General features: G+C 37.8%; 3 pseudogenes; 1 reads left to right on the plus strand and 2 right to left on the minus strand.

The window, feature by feature from the left end:
* Positions 1–2,166: 2,166 nt before the first annotated feature.
* On the minus strand, positions 2,167–3,103 carry LOC131401999 (olfactory receptor 5AP2-like; annotated as a pseudogene).
* Positions 3,104–9,359: 6,256 nt separating this feature from the next.
* On the minus strand, positions 9,360–10,321 carry LOC131402013 (olfactory receptor 5AP2-like; annotated as a pseudogene).
* A 3,626-nt stretch (positions 10,322–13,947) lies between these two features.
* Positions 13,948–22,966, plus strand: LOC131402001 (olfactory receptor 5AR1-like; annotated as a pseudogene).
* Positions 22,967–24,220: the final 1,254 nt, after the last annotated feature.

The following is a 24,220-nucleotide window of genomic DNA, read 5'->3' on the forward strand; positions in this document are numbered from 1 at the left end:
CCACCAACATACACACACAAAGGCAAATACACACACCTCTACACAATGAAGTTTTGAGCCATTTCAGGTAATAGCTGTCCTTTCTAAAGAGACAGAGCCTTGCCTTTAATGCAATCATCCTAAAAGTATGCAAACTTGAGATCATCATGTGAAAAGTCTGTGAAAGAGAATAAATGAATCCATAATGAGAGAGGAAATGAGAGACAGAGAGATAAAGAGACAGAGAGACAGAGAGAGAGACCTGGTGGCACAGAGAATTCCAGGTCTATGTTAGTTTGAATTAACTTTGTGTCATTCACTGAAAAGGTCCTGAAGACTCTATTACTCTATGTTGAAATCACATTTACTTTATGTAAAATGAAAGATATAGGATACTGAAATATCATCTGCTTATTAAAATGTTTTGTTTCAAAGAAGATAGGACAGCTTGTTTTAAAAAGAATAGAACACTATCCAACAGATCATCCAGCCAGATATAAGATAACTTTTCTTTTCTAATATTAACTTTTTGAAATTGTGGTTATTGAATACTTTCAGTTCCAGATGCCAGAAGCAACATTTTGTCTTCCCACACCCTGTGCCTTCCATTGGAATGATTATTTTTTGTTTTTTAATTAATTTATTTATTTTATTGATGTTTTAATAGTTTTTAACATTGTGAAATCTTGGGTTGTACATTTTTGTGGAATGATTCTTTTTTAATTTGAAAACTTTTATTGATGATTATAAAGACATGGAGAGAAAAGGTAGATATAAAGAGGTTTATTTTCTCAAGGAGTGCTCAGTCTATGTTAGGAAACATTACACAGCATTTCTGTGATTTGTTTCTGTGACTAAGAGCTTGATTAGTGTTGCAATATCTTTAGAATCACAGGAATGGGCATGTGTAACTGTTTGGGAAGGATGAAGAAGGGTTAGGGACAATCAAAAAGGAGATTATATTTGTGCTGTGTCTTAAAATGTGAAGAGCTCTCCATAAAAATAACTACAAGATGGACAAAAACCATTGGATTAGCAAAAAAATTATGTGTTTTTAATACACAATGCCTGAAAAGCAGAGTAAGAGAGGATTAAATTATAAGATCTGGGTTTAATTTCTTATCAAAAACCATAGGCTGTAGCTGAAAGCAAAATTATTCCTTAGTCTCTTTTAAATGGCTACTTTTCTATTAGGACGACAATCAGTCTTTCGATGAGAAAGGGATATACTAGGATCACACTTAGTATATTTTACTGAATTCTGACCAGTTTAAAACATTCGTGTTCACATGTCAGTGGTGACTATCTGTAAAGAAAATCCAGTCCTTCTGGGGAGATATCCCAGTTATGAAAATACTGGTCAAACCAGGGGAAAACTTGATTGTTGTTACAATCAAATTGCAACCAGCAGTAAAATAGAGAGGTATGGTTAACTGCTAAGGCATCAGGGAAAAGATATCCATCTTGCCCTAGCTCTTTAAGTGTAAACTGCTTACCCATTCAAAGATCAAGCCACATGACACTGTATTTTCAGGGATTATGAAGAATTCCTCTTTTCTAAGCCCCAGAAACTTCCATTCCATGATCCTTGGTGTTTTTTCTCTGTGATTCCCCCTTACATTTACCCTGTGGTTTGTTCCCATTACACCCTCAGTGGTCTAGATCACTCGTCCAGGTTAGAAACACTTGACTTCAGCACTTCTAACCAGGATTTCGTTCTGATGTTTCTCTCTAGTTCACTGGGGACAAGAGGCAGTCTCTAAGTCATGTTTCAGTCCTCTGGCCATATTCTAGTTCAGTCTACTCCCTATCACCTGTCTTCTGTCAGTTACATGCACAACCAACCAATAAGAGAGCCATCGAATGGGGGACAAAATGGAGTCATTCCTCCTGCCACTCAGTATTTTCTCTTTCAGCTGCTTTTATACTGGGTTTTATACCTCAGAACAGGGAGTTGAAATGTGATATTTGTGTATTTTCAAGCATAGAAGTTCTGTGGAATAAGTGGGATTTACACAGAGTGATCATATTCCCCAGGATGCTTAGGACATTTGGTCCAACTCCACTATCAAAAAAATAAATGAAAAAAGAAAGCTCATGCAGACTGAAATGGGTCCAGGGTCAGTGGAGGTGGGTTTAGTCACTTCTAAGTTCCCTCAAAGTCCTTAATCTCATGCTTTGATGATTCTAAGTACAAAAGTAATAAGAGGTTATATTAAAAATTTTACCTAAGGAAGCTTTGACCTCCTTGTTTCTCAGACCATAGATGAGAGGATTTAACACGGGGATGACCACTGTGTAAAACACAGATACCACTTTGTCTTGGTCCATTGAGGAGCTGGAGCTGGGGCGCAGATACATGAACAGGATTGTGCCAAAGAAGATGGTGACCGTCATCAAGTGGGAAGCGCAGGTGGAAAAGGCTTTGTGCCTCCCCTCAGCAGAATGGACCCTCAAGATGGCAATGAGGATGTAGAGATAAGAAATGAGAAGAGTCAGGAGGCAGCTCAGTTCATTAAAACTGGCAAAAGCAAACATGACAATCTCATTGACATATGTCAGAACAAGAGAGTTTCAGGAGGGGTAGAATGTCGCAGAAAAAGTGGTTGATGACATTTGAGTGGCAGAAAGACAGTTGGAAGGTGAAGCCAGTATGAATGGCAGCATTCATGAAGCCTGCAAGGTATGTGGCCAACACCAGGAGGACATTAAGATGGGGGGACATAGTGACTGTGTAAAGGAGAGGCTTGCAAATGGCCATGTAACGGTCATAGGCTATCACTGCCAACAGGAAGCCCTCAATGCCAGCAAAGGAACCAAAAAAGAAGACTTGCACGGCACATTCATTAAATGAAATGACTGGGTTCTCCACCCAGAAATTCACCGGCATAGTAGGGGTAACAACAGAAGAATAACAGAAGTCAACAAGGGACAGGTTACTGAGCAAAAACTACATTGGGGTGTGGAGACGTGAGTCAATCTTGATTAATAGGATCATGCCAAGATTTCCAAGCACAGTGATCGTATAGACAACTAAGAACACCATAAAGAGAAGGCACTGTAGCTCTGGATGATCCCTGAATCCCAGGAGAATAAATTCAGTCACTGTTGTGTGATTTCTCATACTTTTCTCTCAGAATGGATAGTTCATCTGCTAGGATAAGAAAGAAACCAAGGAAATAAATTGTACAAAAAAAATACCAGAAAAATCAAATAGTTCATTCTCTGCTATAGGTAAGATTACCTCTTAAGATGTCCTGAGGACATGTGTAATAAACATCTTTACTTTCTTATTATAGTAAAAAAATGACAAGATTCTGTAAGTAAACTCAGTAAACTATTTTATTTAAAAATTAATGTGTGTGTGTGTGTGTGTGTTTGTGAGGTCTTTGATGATCAACCCCTATTTGTCCATATTCTACCGTAACTCCCAACTTTTCTCCTCTCCTCCCTTGATCCTACTGCCTTCACCACTTATCATCCAATTTCCTTGCATTTGCCATGGTAATTAAAAATCTGATACAGTTGAATATATTTGCTGTATCCAATTCTGTTTTTCCTGTTTTCTCTTAAGCCATCTCTAATGAGGTTTTCACCCCATTACTCCATGGAAACTGCTCTCACCAAAGTCATCAGGGTCTTTATATTTTGGCAAATCCAGTGGTCAATTCTCTGTGCTTATCTTGTTGATCTATCAATAACATTTGACAGAGTTGATTGCTTACTATTCCTTGAAAGACTTTCTTCTCTTATCTTCCAAGACACTAGACTCTGAGTTTTCCTCCTACCATATGGGTTGCTCCCCCTCAGACATCTTTGCTTTTTCCTCCTCTCTCTCTGACATTTAAGGTTGGAGTAGATGAGAGTTCAGTCCTTGATCTTCTTCTCTTTTCTACCTACACTCTACTTTGGTGATCTTATTCAGTCACATGGCTTTAAATACCATCTATATATCTATAACTCTTGAATTAAGATCTCCAGCCCTGACCTGTCTTCCAAACCCCAGACTTATAATTAAACTGGTTACTCATATCTCCACAGGAATGTTAAATAGCAACTCAACATAACCCAAAACTAAATTCCTCGTGCCCTCTTTTGATTTACTGCAAACAAGTATTCCCTGTCTCAAGTCAGTGTCAAATCTATGCTTCCATTTGCTTAGATTAAATTAAATGAACAGATAAGTAAATATTGGAGAAATTAATATGTTCTCTTTTTCACACACTCCGTAACCAGTTGATTAAATAATTATGTTGGCTTTTACCTTCAAAACATCTATATCAATAATCCAACTACCTCCTACAACCTTCATTCCTACCACCAAGGCCCCAGAGTCAACAACATCTCTCACCTAGATGACTGCAAAAGTCTTTCAACTGATCTTTCTATCTCAAAAATCAGCTAAAATCCTACCCTGCAAAATAACCACTTTTAAAAATTTGCAGCCATCTTATAGAGCTCTACTTTATGCGTATATATATACAAATACTTGCATTATATATGTAATAAACATATAAATTGACATAAATGAAATTATACTCTATGTGACACATATGATCTTATATATGTGTGTACGTATTTATGTATGTATATATATTTATGGATATGTATGTATGTACAGAAATGTACGTGTGTATATATGTATATATATATACAAACATAAACACACACACGATGAAGGCTGAAAATTGTGGTCATTTTCTCAATTTGTGCATATAAGAGCATAAAATTATTTTATCTAATGACCTTTAGAGGGCCTTAAATATGCCAAGTGTTTTGGCACTCTTTCTAAAATTACTTAAATTTGCCTGTTTTGCACACACACACATGCATATGTATATATACCTATAGATATACATATATACATACATTTCTGTATGTATGTATATGAGTATGTTGAATATTCTATAAAATTCTTGTCTGTTATTAGTGATCCTAAATCCCTGTCTTCTAAAAAAAATCCATGTTCATTTAGTTGGTAACACGAAATTCAGTGTTTCAGACATATTCCAATTGAGATGTTTAGTCTTAAGTACTTGAATGTTTTTTTGAGTTCCTCTGGGAAACTTTCTATATCTGAACACTTTGAGATAAATTAAATCATCTTACCTTTTGTCCTTAAAAAATACACTGGAAGTAGAGGTGTTTATTAGTTTAATTTTGTTTTATTTATTGGTTTTGGAGACATACAAGTTTTCTGTCTTACAATGTGCAATTTATAGCTTTGATGAAAATGGAAGTGTCATAAAGGATTCAGCTATGACAGAATTAAGGCATGGTTAATTAATTCCACAAAGAGTAGAAAACACTGCTTCTGAATCTGAGGCAGAGAGTCAGCCTTATTAAGGCTGTGATCATTCTCTTGAGAAAAAGTCTAAAGCTTGAAATGAGCTAATCCAAAATTAAAACATGCATTTATTTTTCACTGATAATTGCACTACATTCTCTCCAGTGAACCACTTATACCCTGGAGAGTAAATTAGGCATTTAGAGAAGTGCAGAAACTATTTCAAGGTCCTGAGACTCCATCGAGCATAACCTTGAATTAAATGGTACAGGATTGGTCAGATCCTGCCTCCAAATTTCAGAATTCCACTTAAAATATAATCCCTACTCGTTTCTACTAGAATACAGCTCTCATTGCATTCACTAGTTAATTCATTCAACAAATATTTAGTGAATTTGTTTTAGGGAGCAGACAGTATCCTTGGTACTGGCAGAGTAGACAACAAAATCAGTCTTGTCCATTCCTTCATGCAGCTTACAGTCTGGAGTTGGGGAGAAACAGTTCTTACAAAGTGATAAGATAAAGTCAAGTCTAAAACCTATTTATGAACTGTTTGATCTGCCACTTTCTCCAAATACCTTCCTGAATACAGTTTTTTCCCTCCTTTCATTTACTCACTCTGGTCCACAATACTTGTCTCCTTACTATTCCTTTAACAAACCAAGAAGAATCCTGCCTCAAGGATGTTGTATGTACTGTAAGTATAGCTGGAATGCTCTTCCATAGACACTCATATGATATTATCCCTACTCAGACTTTGCCCAAATGTTATTTCCACAGAGAGCTCTTCTCTGATGTCACCACTCCCTATTTTATTGCCTGATTTATTTTTCTTCAAAGCACCACTCATATCCATGTTAAACACGCACACACACACACATCTATGCATATATGTATGCACATTTGGTATAAACAATAAATTCTTCCTCACTCAAATATAAGTTACATGAGATCATTGTCAGTGTTCTTACCTGTTATATCTCCAGTACATGTTACAGAAATCCAGACATTTGTGACAACATGGATGGACATTGTGGGTGTTATGCAAAGTGAAATAAGTCAGAGGGAGACGGTCAAATACCATATGATCTCCGCCATTAAGTAGTAGATAATAACAAACAAACACATAGAGACAGATCTTGGATTGGTGGTTACCAGAGGGGAAGGGAGGAGGGAGGAGGGCGAAAGGGATAATTCGGCACATGTGTGTGGTGATGGGTTGTAATTAGTATTTGGGTGGTGAACATTAATAGTATTTTTAACAGCTTTATTGAAGTATGCATATGCCCAAATTCGTCAAATTATATACATTAAATAAGTGCAGATTTTGTATATCAATGAACAGTTTTTGAATGAATTATGAGTAAATAAAGATATAAAGGGTGTCCATTTTCTTGGAAGTATTACACAAATTAAGGAAGTATAACACAAAATACCATTTAAAACTTAACATGGAAAAGGGCATTTTTAAGCCCAATGACATATAGATATGACGCTAAGATACAGACCCTGCTACGAGTACAAAAGTTGTCATTATTTTATAGGTGTATGAGTACAATAACTAAGTAAAGAAAGCTAAATTCTTAATCTGTTTATGTGTCCAAAAATCCCTAGACATCAGGTTGTCAATTGAATATACTAATCTGGAATTCAGGTGAGAGGTCAGGGCTGGAGCTAAGCATTTTGGAATCATTGCACTATTCTTAGATCACCTAAGAGGGGGGGTGCAGATGGAGAAGCAGTGCACCAATGAACCAATGTAAAGGATTAATTCTATGGCTCCAAGATTTGGAGACCAGGATGAGGATGAAGAGCCAGCAAGTTATCTGTGAAGATGTGGCAGTGGAGCGAGAAGGAAAATCGGCAGATTGACGTGAGATAGAAACCTACAAAGGGGTTTTATTTTGGGTAGCTGAAGGAATTAACCATGGTAATCCTCCTGAAATAGCAAGCAAAAGTAACGTAGAAGAGCTACCTTTGCGTGCAGTAGTGTTCAAGTCTCATGTGTCCTTGGTTCAAGGAGGGGTGGTACAGAAATACAATCAGAACAGTTATGGGGCATGAGGAAGTAGAGACAATGACTAGAGATAGTTCTTCTGAAAAAATTAATTGTAAAGGGAGCAGAGAAATAAGTTGGTGACTGGATGGCACTTTCAGCCAAGGAAATTGTTAAGAAGAGTGATACCAGATGCTGTTTGTAAACAGATGAGACTATTCCACTAGAGTTTGAGAAACTGATGCTTAGGGAGAGTAGAGATATAATTTCTGAAGTAAAGTTCACGGAAAGCCCCAAAGTTGTGAAAGAACTGGTCTTAGGTAGAAGCAGGGATATATTATCCATTATGACAGGTGGGATGAAAAGTATATATATAAAGATTTAGAGGTGATAAGATGGGGATGGTGTTATCTAATTGTTTATATTTTGGAGGATGAAGTATGAGAAAAGATCAGTGACAGAGTGAAGTACTGGGGGATGTTCTCTAATTGCACTAAGCAGCCTAAGTGGAGGACAGAGAAAATAAACAATTAAGTTTAACTAAATTGGGATTTAATTAGATGAGTAGAATGGAGAGAAAGTAGAACCACGGAATTGAGAGTGATTGAGAATGAGTCATCATATGATGGGCCATGGAATCTCAGTTGGGCAATGAGTGAAATGTTGATGTGAGAGTAGTGATGAATAATGATAAAGGGCCATTTTTCTTAGATTGGTGAAACAAGAAGCAGGTAAGGCATGGATACTACAGTAGATGAGTCAAAATGAAAGAGAACATAAAGGAGGATGCCAGCCATGATACAGTCTTGAATGTCTTTGAGACAAACTGTGGTTAACAGATAAAAGTGGAAGTTATAAGGAGATGGGAGGACAGTTCAGAGTGGACAGGATGAGTTAACCCCTCCTTTGTGGTCTCTAACAAATTTTTCAAGGGTGAGGAGGTCTCACTTGCAGCATGAAGGGCACTGGTGCTCTCCCTCATGGTCTGCAGTGGATAGTGGAATGGAAAGAAATAGGGAGTAAACATTTACCTGATTCCAAAACATTAGGCTTCCTTCAACATCCCGTCTCATCAAAAAAGGTTGTTTCCCCTCTGCTCCAACATTGACAGCCCCCCAATCCACTACAATGAGCAATAAATAGATAATTTAATTTGAGAAATGTTTATTGAAAACTACCTGAAAGATTATGAGAGGTAGAGATTAAAACGTTAAAGTACATGATTACTACCCTCAAAATATTCCAATTAATTCAAAAAGTCAGTAAACTATTGCTCTGTTAATTGCTGTGGTACCCATATTATTATAACACCTGATAAGACTCTTTCTTGTATCTTATTTGGTACCCTTGACATCCATGTGAGTGAAATAGTGTTATTATTTATAATGGATGCTGTGGTATACTACCCATATTTGCCTTTCAGGGTTGAAGTATTTACTCGGCTTCCAAGTGAATTGGCAACTGACACTTCACAGCTGAGTTCTGTTCTCGGAATGTCCCTGCTGAAAGATATTGCCATGCCCAAGATTACACCCCTTCCCGGTGGGTAATCCATATCCCAAACTGCTCATTGTGGAGGCACAAATACCTGGCCCTTTTTTCACACGTTAGGATATCTCCGAAGGCTCACCTCAGGTCCAGAGCTCCAAGTGGAATCAGTTGAGTACTGTGTTGCAATTTCATCACAATTCAACATTTTCTACCCAATTCCCTCACTCCCTTACAGGTATGGTTCCGGAAACACTCTCCAATAAACCTCCTGCATAAATATCAGTCTCAGAGTCTGTTTGCCCAGATCCCAATCAAAGACACCAACATATTATAATAAAACTAAGATTAAGAAAAGCTAAATACTAAAATTAAAACTTAAACCCAGATCAGCCAATTTCAACTATTTTGTTGCTTTATCAGATACTACCCTCCCCCACTGTGTTGATTCATCATATAGGCCTATTGACACACATTTAAGACACCAAGAGATTAAGAAGCAGACCTCATTTTAAACAATCTACTTTAACACAGAAAAAAAGCTTAAGCAATCAGACAATAAAATTAATATGAAAATATATTTTCTTCTACATAACAGGATGATGTGTAACACGCCTTTACAGTATGTGTTTCTGTAAGATCTTCTTTAGGGCCCCTTTCACATCCTTATTTTTCAAACTGTAGATGAGAGGATTTAGCAAAGGGATCACTACCGTATAAAAGACAGAGACAATCTTGTCCTGCTCCATTGAGTAGCTAGACGTAGGGCGCAAGTACATGAAGAGAATTGTCCCAAAGAATATAGTGATAGCCATGAGGTGAGAGGCACAAGTGGAGAAGGCTTTGTGCCTGCCCTCTAACGAAGGCATCCTCAAGATGGCAATGAGGATACACAGATAGGAAATGAGGACAATCATAACACAGCTGATCACTATAAAACTAGAGAAAGACATGATCACGATGCCATTGATGTGGGTGTCAGAGCAAGAGAGTTTGAGCAGAGGTGGGGTGTCACAGTAAAATTGGTTGATCCTATCAGAGCCACAAAATGATAATCTGCAAGTCATTCCTGTGTGTATGGCTGCATTTCTAAAGCCTGCTAGGAATTAAGTAGTGACTAGCAAGGAGCAAATTCTCCCAGACATGAGCACTGGGCATAGCAGAGGATTGCAAATGGCTGCATTGCGGTCATATGCCATCGTGGCCAACAGGAAGCACTCAGTCCCCAGGAAGGAGCCAAAGAAGTAGAAGTGGGCAGCACATCCACTGAAAGAAATGGCCTTATTCTCAGCCACAAGGTTCACCAGCATCTTAGGAGTGACGGACGAAGAGCAAGAGGCATCAACAAAGGAGAGGCTCCTGAGAAAGAAGAACATGGGAGTGTGGAGATAGGGATCAATCTTAATTAACACAATCATCCCCAAATTACCCACCATGGTTGCCACATAGATTAACAGAAACAATCCAAAGAGGACAACTTGGAGATCTGAATTGTCTGAGAGTCCTAAGAGGAAAAATTCTCTCCCTTCTGTTTGATTCCTGCCTTGGACTTCTTTCATATATTCGATCATTTGAGCTGCAATAAGAGAGAAGACAGAACATGGCGTTTGGTCACATGAATACATGACAGAGCTATAAACATCTTTTTACTGACATACATGCATACAAATTCTAACAGAAGAGTGCAACGTGAAAAACATAGTAAAACGTGTATTGGACTTGTCAAATCAAAAGACTGTGCCTGAGATCTAGGTGTGCTATCTACTAACTAATGACCTTGAAATAAGTGCTTCATACCCATTAACTAAGACCAAGCTCGCGTTAGCCGTTTGTCGAATAATTACAGGATCTTATTTCTATGATGTATTTCTCTTCTTTATTGGTGATAAATAAATTAATTGATTTATTAACATGCCTTCTAGACACAACTTCTGGAGCAAGAAGGTGAAGTGAATTCAGACCACTGACTATTCCTCCGCAGTACTAATGGAATGTATAAAAACTATTGAAAGTTAGCAAAATTAATCAACAGTGTCCAACAAGAAGAAAATAATTGAATTTCCTGGGGGAGAGGAGAACTTGAAAAACTGACGACCAAGGAGAGAGACAGAGGATGGTCCCATGCAGCTAGCATGGCTCCAACCTTGCCCTAATTCCCAGCATCTGCATCTACAGGAAAAAAAAAGTGTCAGTTAAGTATCAAGAATTTTGAATAACTCCCTCCAATATTTAGAGAATCAGATTGTAAGAATAAGTAGACATTCCAGATGAAAGTAATAGAACAAGCCACGGCAGTGGAAACCCCAACTTAACACTCTGATTCACAGGATCACAACAGAACCAGAAAACACCAGCAGCAGCACATGGAATATTCCAGCCACCATACTGAATTGGAGGAATAATTTACCACCAGGTCATCTAAGTGGGAATAAGAGTCACCCCTTGCAATGTGTAATGAAGCTGAATACAGGGCCAAAAAAAAAAAAAAAAGAAAAGAAAAGGAAAAAGAAAATTCAAAATAGATGCCCAGCCTACGTCTTCCAAAGAAAAGTTTAAGCAACAGCTCCAGTGGAATTCTCCCCTTTCACTCCAATCCCCTATCCCTTCCTTGACTTCAGATTATCGAGCAATAGATAAAACTGTACTAGGCTACCTGTCAAATCATAGCTCAGACAAAGTGTTAAATCCTTTATCACTCACTGGAGAAATTTATTTGATACTGTATAAAATTAAAACATAGGACCAAAGTAAACACAATGGCTGTGCTAACATTGGAGAGAATAGATCTACTGAGCACAACTGGGGAGAAGAGCGGGCAGGAACTGGTTCCGTTCTCACAGACACTGCCGTACACAGAAGTGCCTATCCATGCTCTGCTCCATCTAGTTTCCGTTGGAATAGGGGCTCAACATCCCAACCAATAATAAAACCTGGGTTTTTTATACAGTATTATAATGCTTCAAAGTGTTATTGCACCTATTATCTTATCTGAGCCTCACCACAAATCAGTGAAGGAGATAAGCAGATATTATCCCAAGAGTATTAATAAGATCATCTTTTGTTAGACGAAGTCAGTGAAGTATAGGGCTTTCTCAGATAATTGGTGGTGAATCCTGAGCAGGAACATAGGTCTCTTGATGCAAAATTATTTGTTGTTCCTCAACACTACATCAACTCTCTCCCTGTTTCACTGGACAAATATACAGCCTAGGTCCTCTTCCTTGGAATAATCTTGCTGTTTGAGCCTCAAAAGAACAGCATCTCCAGAAAGGAAGTAAAAATAAGGAATGGATCTTTTTCTCCCATCCTCAACCACAAAGTTTCCCTAAGAGTATTATTTTATCAGAAATAGTGAAAAAAATAAAATGCCACAGACATTTTTTTGTGTGTGTGCTAGACACACAAAGAAAGGTAATGATGAGTAAAAGTAACAAGTACTAAAATATGTTGAGCATTTCCTATGCTCTACAAGCACTGTGCTAAGTATTTTTTCCTGCAGTGTTTTATTTAAATCCTATGAGATAGACAACATTTTAATCCTCTTTTTGCACATAAAAGGTACAAAAGATTTGTGACTCTTTCTCAGAATCACAGAGTTAGCCTAATGGAGTCTAATTTATACCCAGCCAATGCAACTCTTAGTCTCTTAACACTTGAGGTAATTTAGAATGACTTTCTCAGTAACAGATGTGAGCACTAATACACAGAGCAGTTGATACTGTAATTCTCAGAGCTTCATTAATGTGCTAGAATACATTTAGTTACATTAAAAAATCTCCTTAAGAGAAAATATAATTACAATTACTAAAAATTTCTTTTGTAGAATTCATGTTCATTAGTTTGCACTATTAGCAAAATACCATTTGTTTTACATCTGGTGCTGTGAATTGCATGTTTTCTCCTCCCCTCTACTTTGTCAAATATATTTCTCTGCTTCTCTGCAGGAATACCCTTACTCCTGGTGAGATTTTGCAGTCAATCCTCTAGTCCAGAGACTCTTGATCTGGGTTTTTAATTTCTAGGAGTTTGTGAAAATAATAATGAGATTTCCTGAAAAATCTGGTGTTTAAAAAGGCCTGAAAATCACATTATTTATTGCTGCCTTTATTTCTCCTAATGATTTACAAATCTTATAATAATAAAAAACAACAGAGTATTTATTTATCATACTTTCTAGCCATTCAGTGTTCTCAGAACTTTGGGCCTATGGGTGATTGGAGAAATTAACAAGATTGCGAATTATTTTTTAGGTCAGTAAGTTACATGGGCAAAACCCTTTATAGCTTTTTCTTACCTTTCTTAACTGCTTGACTTCTATTTGATCCCTTTGCTTGTTCCTGTCCAGTGCCTAAAATCAGCAAAAAAGAAACAAAGTAAATAAAGCCTTCTTCTTAGAGGAGGCACTCACTCTAATTCTCCCAGGTTAAGCAGGAGGCACAGTTGGAATGGACTTTAGACACCATCCGTTAACAGAGATGGGAAAACTGAAACCCTTTACACCTTCCCTGTGGTAGGAGAGTTACTCTGCATTCAGCAGAGTAACTTTCTTTTACTTTTCCTTAAAGATAAGTATCCCAATTTGTTAAATCAGAGTAAAATAACATTTCAAAATAAACAATAAACAATATATCCCTGCAGGATATATATTCCATGACAAGTTAATAAGAAAAAGATCTGTGAAGAAATTCAAATTATGTAAGAAACATGCCCTGGAAAAATGGACACAAAATATGAATAAACATTTCACAAAAATAGAAATGCAAATGGCCCTTAAATATTTGAAAATATATTCAACCTTTATATCAGTCAGAATCCAGCTAGCAGACAGAAAACCACACAGTAATTCTATCAGATAAAATTTAATATAAAGACTTACTACCTGGCAACAGGGGATTCACTATCAAGTGATCAGGAAAAGTCCAAAGTATACAGGAAGAACAGATACAGGGAGCAGCTACTACCTCTGGGGCTGAGGCAGAGCACCAAGGGAGAACAAACTTGGAAGAGGACCCCATCTCCAAGGCTCCTTTAGAGGTGGTTGTACTGGGTGTGGCTGTAGCTTGCTATATGGCAGAGACATTCCCTGGCCAGGACTGCCAAACAAGAAACCACTCAGTAGGGTTCCACTGAAACTCACTGGGTAGCCACCCCCTGGGGTGCCAGCAAGACTTACTAGAAAGTCACCTCTGGTGTGCTGATGAAACTTGATGGGAAGCTACTTGTGGGAGTGCTGGTCAACCTTTATGAAGGGTGAGCACCACTGGGTATCCCACATGCTACTGGCTACTACATGCCATCGAGTAACAGGGAAAGAAGACATCAGTATTAGAAAGAGAGCCTTTTCCTTCCGCAGTGTCCCTCCAGTGTTCTCCACTGATTAGCTTAATATTGTCCAGCTGCAAAAGGGGAAGTGTTTATAGTGTCCAGGTCCAATATCACTAAAGCAAGGCAAATGTGGATGGATTTGGAGCTGAGAGACAAAAAATTTACAACTGGTATATTATTCTCAATGAGAAAAAATGCAAATTATGACTACCTTCAGAGAATATTTTCCAAATTTTAGATGGTCCTATATGTGTGTGTGTGTATATATATATATATATATAGAGAGAGAGAGAGAGAGAGAGAGAGAGAGAGAGAGAGAATAGGTAGGTAAATTTAGATGAGAAATACAAATAGTTGACAACCAATTTTATTGAAAAGACTGTGGGGAAATAAGCACTCTTGTACATAGCTGGAAGGAAACTGGAATATTTAGCAAGTTGCATATTAAATTTCCCTTTGACCCAACAATCCAACTTCTAGGAACCCACTCAGGTGATGTACTGGTCAAAGAAGGAAAAAGCATATGCGTTAGGCTATTTATTATTGTATTTTTTTCTTCTAATAGCAAAAGATCAGAACCAACTCAAATGTCTAACAGGAAACTTTATAAATAAACAATGGTACATCCACACAATGGATTATTATGCAGCTAGACAAATGAGAGACAAATATTTGTTTCAAACCAAAGTTTGACTTGAAAACAAATATTATAGGCCGGCCCGTGGCTTAGCGGTTAAGTGTGTGTGCTCCACTACTGGTGGCCTGGGTTCGGATCCTGGGCGTGCACCGACGCACTGCTTCTCTAGCCATGCTGAGGCCGCGTCCCACATACAGCAACTAGAAGGATGTGCAACTATGACATACAACTATCTACTGGGGCTTTGGGGGAAAAAAAGGAGGAGTATTGGCAATAGATGTTAGCTCAGAGCTGGTCTTCCTCAGCAAAAAGAGGAGGATTACCATGGATGTTAGCTCAGGGCTGATCTTCCTCACAAAAAAAAAAAAAAAAAAAAAAAAACGAAAAAGAAAACAAGTATTATAGGTAAAAGAACATGTCAGTGTTATTAGGAATTAACTTTTCATCATAAAATGAGATTTAAGAATAAAATTAAAGTAGCTGGATTGAAAAAAAACAAGATCCAACTACATGCTGTCTATAGGAGCCCACTTTATGTTTCCGGACATACAGAGGCTGAAAGTGAAGGAACGGAGAAAGGTATCACAAAGATTCTTTTTATTAACTTCAATGATTTTATTTTTGAATCTCTTTTTTTTTAGAAGGAAAATTTCTCTCAAATAATATAGCATTTCCAAATTAAGTGGCTTTTTAAAAAAAATTGTATAGGTAGGGAGATTTTACAACTGCCCATTTTTGTTTTTCTTTATATAACAGGAAGCTGAAACAAAGTTGCATGCCATCTCTTGAAATTAAATAAAGGTAAAGCACACATATTTTTTACTAACTTAATCTCGTTTTTAATGTTTGAATTTTATCTTTCCTTCATCCTATTTTTCTTACAAATATGTACATGAGATAAGAAAATAAAATTTTTTGGTAAGCTACCCTAGATATCTTCCTGGAATAAGAATCTTTGCCTTATGAATGGCAGTCTTCTCACGATTCTTATCAAAGGAGAAAAAGCATGAACACCACACTCAGACAGATGAGTGTTTCCATTCTCAATCTACCACTTTTTGTTTTTTTTGTGGGGAAGATCAGCCCTGAGCTAACATCCATGGTAATCCTCCTCTTTTTGCTGAGGAAGACCAGCTCTGAGCTAACATGTATTGCCAATCCTCCTTTTTTTTTCCCCAAAGCCCCAGTAGATAGTTGCACCTCATAGTTGCACATCCTTCTAGTTGCTGTGTGTGGGACACAGCCTCAGCATGGCGGGAGAAGCGGTGCGTCGGTGTGGGCCGGGGATCCGAACATGGACCACCAGTAGTGGAGCGCGCGCACCCAACTGCTAAGCCACTGGACCGATCCCTACCATTTCTAAGTTGTGTGGTCCTGGAAAAATTAAATAACTCGCACTCACTTCATCTCTAAATCAGTGAGTCATTCACTTCATCTGAAACCAGAGGCAATAATATTATCAGCAGAAGATTCAATTGATCGCACATGTGAAAGTCCCTGCAGTGTCTCTAGCAAATAAATCTTCTCAAAAATTGTTGGTTTCCTTTCCCTGTTCACCAAACTATGGTCTCAAAAAAGCTTAAATCTCATTAATTTGTTTTGTGATGTTAAATTTCAGACACATGTCCCTTACACTGTATTAAGATAGTTTAAATAGGGATATGCAACATGGAAGTTAAATAAATATAATCATATAAATGTATATAGATGTAACATGGAAAGAATCAGCCTCTTTGAAAGGAGTTGCAGGCATCAGAAAATAGATCTTTCTAAATTACTGTCAAAATCACACCATAGAGGCAGCTTTGAGACAGCCCTGGTGGTCTAGTGGTTAAGATTCAGTGCTCTCACCACCACAGCCTGGGTTCGTTTCCAGATCTGGGAACCAGACCACCCATCTGTTGGTTGTCATGCTGTGGTGGCTGCATGTTGCTATGACGCTGAAAGCTACGCCACTGGTATTTCAAAAATCAGCAGGGTCACCCATGGTGGACAGGTTTCAGCGGAGCTTCCAGACTAGACAGACTAGGAAGAAGGACCTGGCCACTCACTTCCAAAAAAATTGGGAAAATCCTATGAATAGCAGCAGAGCACTGTCTGATATAGTGGTGCAAAAAGACCAGGCAGGGTTCTGTGCTCTGAGGTGCACATGGTCCCTAGGAGTCAGGATCGACTCCAGGCACTAACAACAACAACAAGGCAGCTTTGGGCTGGTAAAAATATCCCTGTAGCACTTATGGTTGATTCAATCATCACCACCAGAGTGACTGGAAATCCCCCTGTGCTTCCTTCTTTTATCATTAAGGCTTAAGGAGGAGAAAGTGAAATTCCTCAGGGGATGACAGTTCATCAAATCTTTGGGTCTCCTATGAGTGCAGAAAGCATTTCATCACATTTCTTCTGAGGCTTACTTGTGACTCTGAGACTGAAATACCTCCTGCACAAGGGAACAAAGGTGGGATGAGCAAGCAGCTCAGAGACCACTATCAGAGTGGTTCATCATCATTGGATTCTTCTCAGAATAACGTTCAGTAGAGTTCATTGAGAGAACAGGAGACAGTCAACCCCACCAACAGGTAGAAAACCGTTCAAGTCACAGGTCAATATTTGGCAAAGAAAGAGAAAGAGATGTGACCTACTGGGAGTGGAGCATCACACTGCCCAGTGCTCCTTTGAGTATGCATTTGCTTGACACCAGATCCATGCCATTTTAAAGTTTCAAAAGGAGAAATGGACTATGGGTTTGGATTTTAGGTATCTCATAAGAAGTCTGAATTCAGAAAATACTAGAATTGGAATGTTCCAAAGAGTTTTTATTCTCCAAACCATTCATTTCACAGGTAAGGAAACTGCAACTAATACAGCAATTCATCAGTTAATTAGTGCAAAAAACAAAACTACAGCCAGGATTCCAGACTCTTACTCCAGTATTCCTTTCCTATAAACGTGCAAAAGCTGGTAATACTTAGAAATCTAAAATATATTTGGCCTGTATCTGCTTCTGTAAGGCAATACTTTTGCTGATCTTTTAGAAATATCCAAGTTTAGTAACTGTGGAATATGCTTATCTACTCACTATTGTACCATTTCTTCAAGAGTCAGATCTGCTGACTTTTAGCTACACGAGACTAAAAAGAAAAATATAAAAGTTTTCTTTTCTTTTGTCTTAATCAGCCTTGATTTTGAATTTTATAGCTACATCTCTACTTGTTTTATTGTTTAATAGAAGCGCTGTAGAATTAAAACCACGTTTTTCCTAAAGGTTAAGGCAGTCCGTGATTCATCACCCCACGGAATAAGCATTGAACATCTTTTTTTCTGGGAGTTATGAGTGTGCACGCATCTACCGAATTAAATCATCTATACTCACATACAATGGCCAAATGCATTGAGCACTTAGGACATCACAGTCACTGAATGACTGCACTATGTGTGTGTGTGTATGTATATTCTAACCAATTTTTTGTTGAAAGTTATTAAGGTAGGCATCAATCTCATTCAACAAATAAAAAACTGATTCCAAGAAGATAAGTAGTGTGCTAGAAATCAATAGTAGTAGGTGGCAAAGCCTGGATTTGTCTGTACACTATAAGAGAGAACAGGCAGGGTGCTTTATAATTGGTGAAATAATTCTCATATCCTTCCTCATTTAGCTGGAACCTTGATTCTGTCAGGGAGGAGAGAATGATTTTCTAATCACATATTCTAACTGAGCACAATGAATTGATCAGCACATACTCAGCTGTGGATTCGTCCTGACGCCCTGTGCCGTGTTCTTACCAGGCGTCTCATTTTCCTCTAAGTATCACCTCTGCATTTGCAAACTTGGTGTCTGGGTCTATTTCCTCATCTATAAAATTATGAGATTGGACTAAACGACTCCCTCCCATGTCAACAACAGGATTATTTACTCTCTCACTAAAGTGGAAGAACAGAGGAGGAATGCAAGGACTGTGGTAGATCTTTTGTTTTTTCTTTGTTCCTGGTGAATTATTTTCAAACTTCTATGTGAAGAAGTGGGGGAAAAAAACACAGCACTATATATGAAATTGCCAGTCCCAGATTCAATTGCTGATTCTGCAACTAACAAAATAACTAACAAACTGTGTGACTTTGCAAAACCCCTCACCCAAAGCTTCTGTTTCCTCATTAATATAACCTATAAAGTGATATATTCATTCATGTGTAGTGAGAATGAGCTGAAGTGGGGGAGGTGAAAATAGTTTGCTATTTTTTAACAGCTTTATTGAGGTATAACTGACATACAATAAATTGAATAAATTTAAAGTATAACATTTGATATGATTTGATATATGTATGAAACCATGCTCCCAATCAACCCATTACCGCCAAAAGTTTTCTCATGCTCCTTGGTACTCTTTCTCTCCTGCTCCTCCTCACACACACCTCTACCCAGGCGATCATTGATCTACTTTCACTATTGATTAGCTTACATTTTCTAGATTTTTATAAATGGAATCAAATAAGATATACTCTTTTTTATCTGGCTGTTTTCTCTCAGCCTAATTATTTTGAGATTCATTCATCGTGTTGCATGTGTCAATAGTTTATTCCTTTTAATTGCAGAGTGGTATTCCATTTCATGGACACACTATAATTTGTTTATCTTGTCACCTAAGAATGGGCCTTTGGATTGTTCCCAGGTGTTTTAGAACAGTTGGATCATAGGATAGATATGTGTAGGCTTAATTTTATACTGCCGAAGTGTTTTCCAAAGCAGTTGTACTATTTGAAAGTTCCAGTTCCTGCGTTTCCTTGACAACACTTAGTATGGTCTGTCTTTTTAAATTTTAATCATTCTAACAGATGTGTAGTGACATCCCATTTTATTTTAATTTGTATGTCCTTACTACAACTGATCCGAGTATTTTTCAAGCATTTGTTGCTATTCATATATTTTCTTTGCTGAAGTGTGTGTTCAAATCTTTGGCCCATTCTTCTTGGATTGTTTTCTTATTGAGTTTTAAAGTTCTTTATATATGATAGATACCAGTTCTTTACAAAAAATATATTTTTAAAATAATTTCTCCAAGGTTTGTCTTTTCATTCTGTTTCCTAATTGACCTAATGTATGAAATGATGAACACATTCACTACATATTAAGAATGAATTGAATAAGAGTAGATATAAGTACTTTATAAACTATAAATTCTTGGGCAGATAGATAGTGTTGATTACTCATTATTAGAGCCCCTTCTTTGCTGCAGTTGATTATATTCGGTGCAGAAATTGAGAGATGGGGGCACTATTGTCAACCACCCCAGGATTTAAGACAACTTATTGTGAATGTTCACACCCCCATGAAAGACACATTCTACTACTCTGCTTTCTATCTTTCTTAAACAGGAAACCAGTTAAAGTCGATACAGCCTGAGTTCTCACTTCAGGTTTAGGTAGAGGATGCTACTTATTTCTAAATTACTTTGTGTTTTGTTTTGGTTTAGTTTTGCCTACTTCCTTCTTAGAATTCTTCAATGGACCAGATATTTATCCAACCAAAGAGAAAAAAGTTGAACAAGTGCATGCTCCTGTGTGACCACAGAGTTGGATAATGCTCTCTCTATTCCCCTTGAGTGAGGGATGCTTGAATCTTAACTCTGAACTGAGCTGTACAGCAACCTGTTTGTTAGACAGTAGAATTATCTAAAGACACAGCTGTGGCTTCACCCTGATCATGTCCCATGCCAAACCTCTGGGTGTTTCTAAAGATCAGGGAAACCAAAAGACTAATTCTTTGTCCATGTATGATAGGCAAGACAGGAAGAAGAAAGGCAGACACAAAAATAAAGAGATTTAACCTCCACCAAATCATATACACAGAAGACAATAAAGTGAAACGGACTCTAGAGTTAGACAGACCCAGCTCTGCTACTTACTGGGTGTCGACTGTGTTGAAGTTACTTAATATTTAGTCTTGTTCTTTTCAGATATGAAATTCAGATAATGGTGGTAGCTACCTCATAGAGTGTTGTGGGGATGAAATGATGAAATGTGTGTAAAGCACTCAGTGTTCTGGCATAGATTTAACTCAGTCACTCTTAGCTTTTTAAAAATTACTATTATCCATTGCCTTTTTAAATATTTCTCACCCTATGTCCCAAGTATTTCACTTTCTGTATATATGTGGGTATGGTATATTATACTTTGAGATCCCTGAGTCTTTCATCTTTCTTTTTGCACCGACCTGCACTGAGAGTTGATGTTTATTCATTATCTGCATTTATATTTGCTTTGTTTTAGAAACAAGGAAGGGACACTCAAAACTGCTCTTCTTTACTAATTGATAAGACAGATAATTACACGGATCAGGTCAAACATTTGGTACCACATGATAAATGACCTCAGAGCATCAAGGTCTTTGGAGAAGCAGAATATACCATCCCTAAGACGCTAACACTTTCTCCTATTTTTACTGGGCACCTGGAGAGCACACACGATCATCACCTTCACCAAAGTCATTTGAATTATCCTAAGGGTCATAAAATCTAATTATTGGGAAGATTTTTAAGAATCACCCCAAATAATGCACTGAGTCCAGGCACACAAAAAATTGAAGAGATCGATAAAGAAAACCACTCAATGGTGACTGAGTTTATCTTTATTGGCATCACTCAGGACCCTCAGATGCAGATCATCTTCTTCGTGGTCTTCCTCTTGGTCTACCTGATCAACGTAGTGGGGAATGTTGGTATGATTATCCTGATCATGACAGACACTCAGCTTAACACACCCATGTATTTTTTCTTCCGCAACCTCTCCTTTGTGGACTTGGGCTACTCCTCGGCCATTGTCCCCAGGATGCTGGCTGACTTCCTAACAAAACACAAAGTTATCTCATTCGCCAGTTTTGCCACCCAGTTTGCTTTCTTAGTGGGTTTTGTGGATGCTTAGTGCTATGTCCCGGCTGCCATGGCCTATGACCATTTTGTGGCCATCTGTTGACCCCTCCACTACAGCACTCTCATGTCCAAGTGAGTCTGCTTGGCTCTCATGCTGGGCTCTTACCTGGCTGGTCTGGTGAGTTTAGTTGCCCACACTTCCCTCACCTTCAGTTGGAGTTACTGTGGTTCCAATATCATCAACCACTTCTTCTGCGAAATCCCACCACTCTTGGCCCTCTCTTGCTCAGACACCTACATCAGCAAGATCTTGCTATTTTGTCTATGTGGCTTCATTGAATTCAGCACCATCCTCATCATCTTCATCTCCTATGCCTTCATCCTCATTGCAATCATCAGAATGAGCTCAGCTGACGGCTGCCTTAAGGCTTTCTCCACCTGTGGGTCTCACCTCACTGGCGTCACACTTTTCTATGGCACAGTCGTGTTTACGTATCTGCAGCCAACATCCAGCTACTCCCTGGACCAAGACAAGTGGGCCTCTGTGTTCTACATGATTATCATCCCCATGTTGAATCTCCCTGATTGGTTTACAGAACAAGGATGTAAAAGCTGCTTTCAAAAAACTAATTGGAAGAAAACCTCAATAATAACAAAAAATGAAAATATGTTATCACCACAGGTAAATGGTAGTAGTAGAAGGATGGTGGAAGGAGATAGGAAATGCAAATAACTTTCCAATGAACACCACCCAAATCATCATCTATTTGCTGAGTGAATCTTAATTCCTAAAGAGTTTTTGGTAACTCTTAACCCTATGCTCTGAAGGAAATAAAAATTAATGTTTTGAAAGACATGCTGAGCAAGTATACATTATAAGTTATAATTGAAAGAGCAGTTGCTTTAGAATCAGGAAGATCTTTGAATCTCATTATCACATCTCTAATCAGTGACCTTGTTGCTAGAGGACTACTAAACAAAGCACTTTAAATCTCATTAAGTTCTTACAACAATTATTAGAGATAGCCATTATCCTCATTTTAAACGTGATAAAAATAAAGTTCAGACAGTTAAACAAATTTGTCAAAGTTAAGTGATAGAATCAAAAAACTGATCCAAGGTTTACACTTTCCATTTTGATTAATGACAAACATTCAGGCTTTGGACTATTTAGAAAGAAGCCCTCATCTAGGCTCTGCTATTTTCTAGCTATGTGATCTTGGGCAACTTGATCTCTGTAAGCCTCAGTTTCTTCATCTACTAAATGGGAGTAACAATGTTTATCTCTTAGTATTTTTCAAAGGATACGCTGTAATCTCTGTAAAGAATCTGTCAAATAAAAATACTTAAGAAACATTATTTGCTTTTATTTTTCATTCATTTCTATTTTAACTGTCCATAATTATGCTACCAATATGATGCAATAAAGAGAGGAAATTAATTTTTTTCCATGTAGTTTGTGGTAGAGCATGCATATCAACTTATAATGGCAACAGAAAAATGCATAAAGTTGGATCACCTTGGTCTTAGTCTCACTCTCACCAATAATTATATCAGATAAATGCCTTAATGTCTCTGTACTTCAGTCTTTTCATCAGTAAAACAAGGACTATTATTTTTTTTTATTTTGTTTGGTGAGGAAGATTGGCCCTGACCTAACATCTGTGCCTCTATTCTGTAAGTGGGTCACCACCGTAGCATGGCTTGATGAGTAGTAGAGGTCCACTTCCAGGATCTGAACCTGCAAACCCAGGTTGCCAAAGCAGAGTGTGCCGAACTTAACCACTATGCCACTGGGCCAGCCCAAGGACTATTATTTATACCTTATCTATCCTATTAGTTTAAGTGATAAACCCCTTATGTTTGAAAAGACCTGAATTGTCTTTCATACATTAAAAACTTTGTCCAGTAATAAAATCATAACAAAGGTAAATATGTCAATCACGTTCTCTATAGTAGACTGCAAAAATCACATGAGTTGGTGTTTTCTTTAATCAACAAAGAGTTGGTATTCACTGTACTACAGGCTTAGAAAGGCAAAAATTGATGCGGAAGTGGCTAAGAAGGGATATATCAGAGTGAGATAAAGCTGAAATTCAGTTATGATTCCTCCTTGGATAAGCATAACCTATATAACCTCAGGTGAGATTTTTTTGAACAATGCATGCTTAAGACTTGGTGGACAATATGATTTTAAAGGAAGATAGAAATATAGATAGATAGATGATAGATAGATAGATAGATATTGATATAGATGCATTTCTTGACCTCATGCAATTTATATCCATAAGGAGATAAGATAAATGCAAATACCTTGATTCACAGGAAAAAAAAAATGAGTAAATGCCAAAAGAGAATTGCAGTCAAAGTGCTGTGGAAGCTCGCAATAGAAAAATAGCACTTTGTCCTGGGAGATCAAGATAATCTTTATGAAGGAGGGGACAACTGAGTTGTTTTTGAAGCATGGCTCAGAAATTAAAGAGGCAAATGAGACAGGGAATTCCAGAAGGAGAAAATATAGTGAACAAAGGCAAAAAGGCTGGAACCATGGCCCGTGTCCATGGGCCATTTTGACTGGGTGTCCAGTGGAAGGGTTTGATAGTAAAGCTGGAATGTAGCTCGAGATCTGGCACCAATTTAGGGGCACA

Source organism: Diceros bicornis (assembly GCF_020826845.1).
Source record: "Diceros bicornis minor isolate mBicDic1 chromosome 3 unlocalized genomic scaffold, mDicBic1.mat.cur SUPER_3_unloc_1, whole genome shotgun sequence".
In the NCBI taxonomy this organism is placed as follows: Eukaryota; Metazoa; Chordata; class Mammalia; order Perissodactyla; family Rhinocerotidae; genus Diceros; species Diceros bicornis.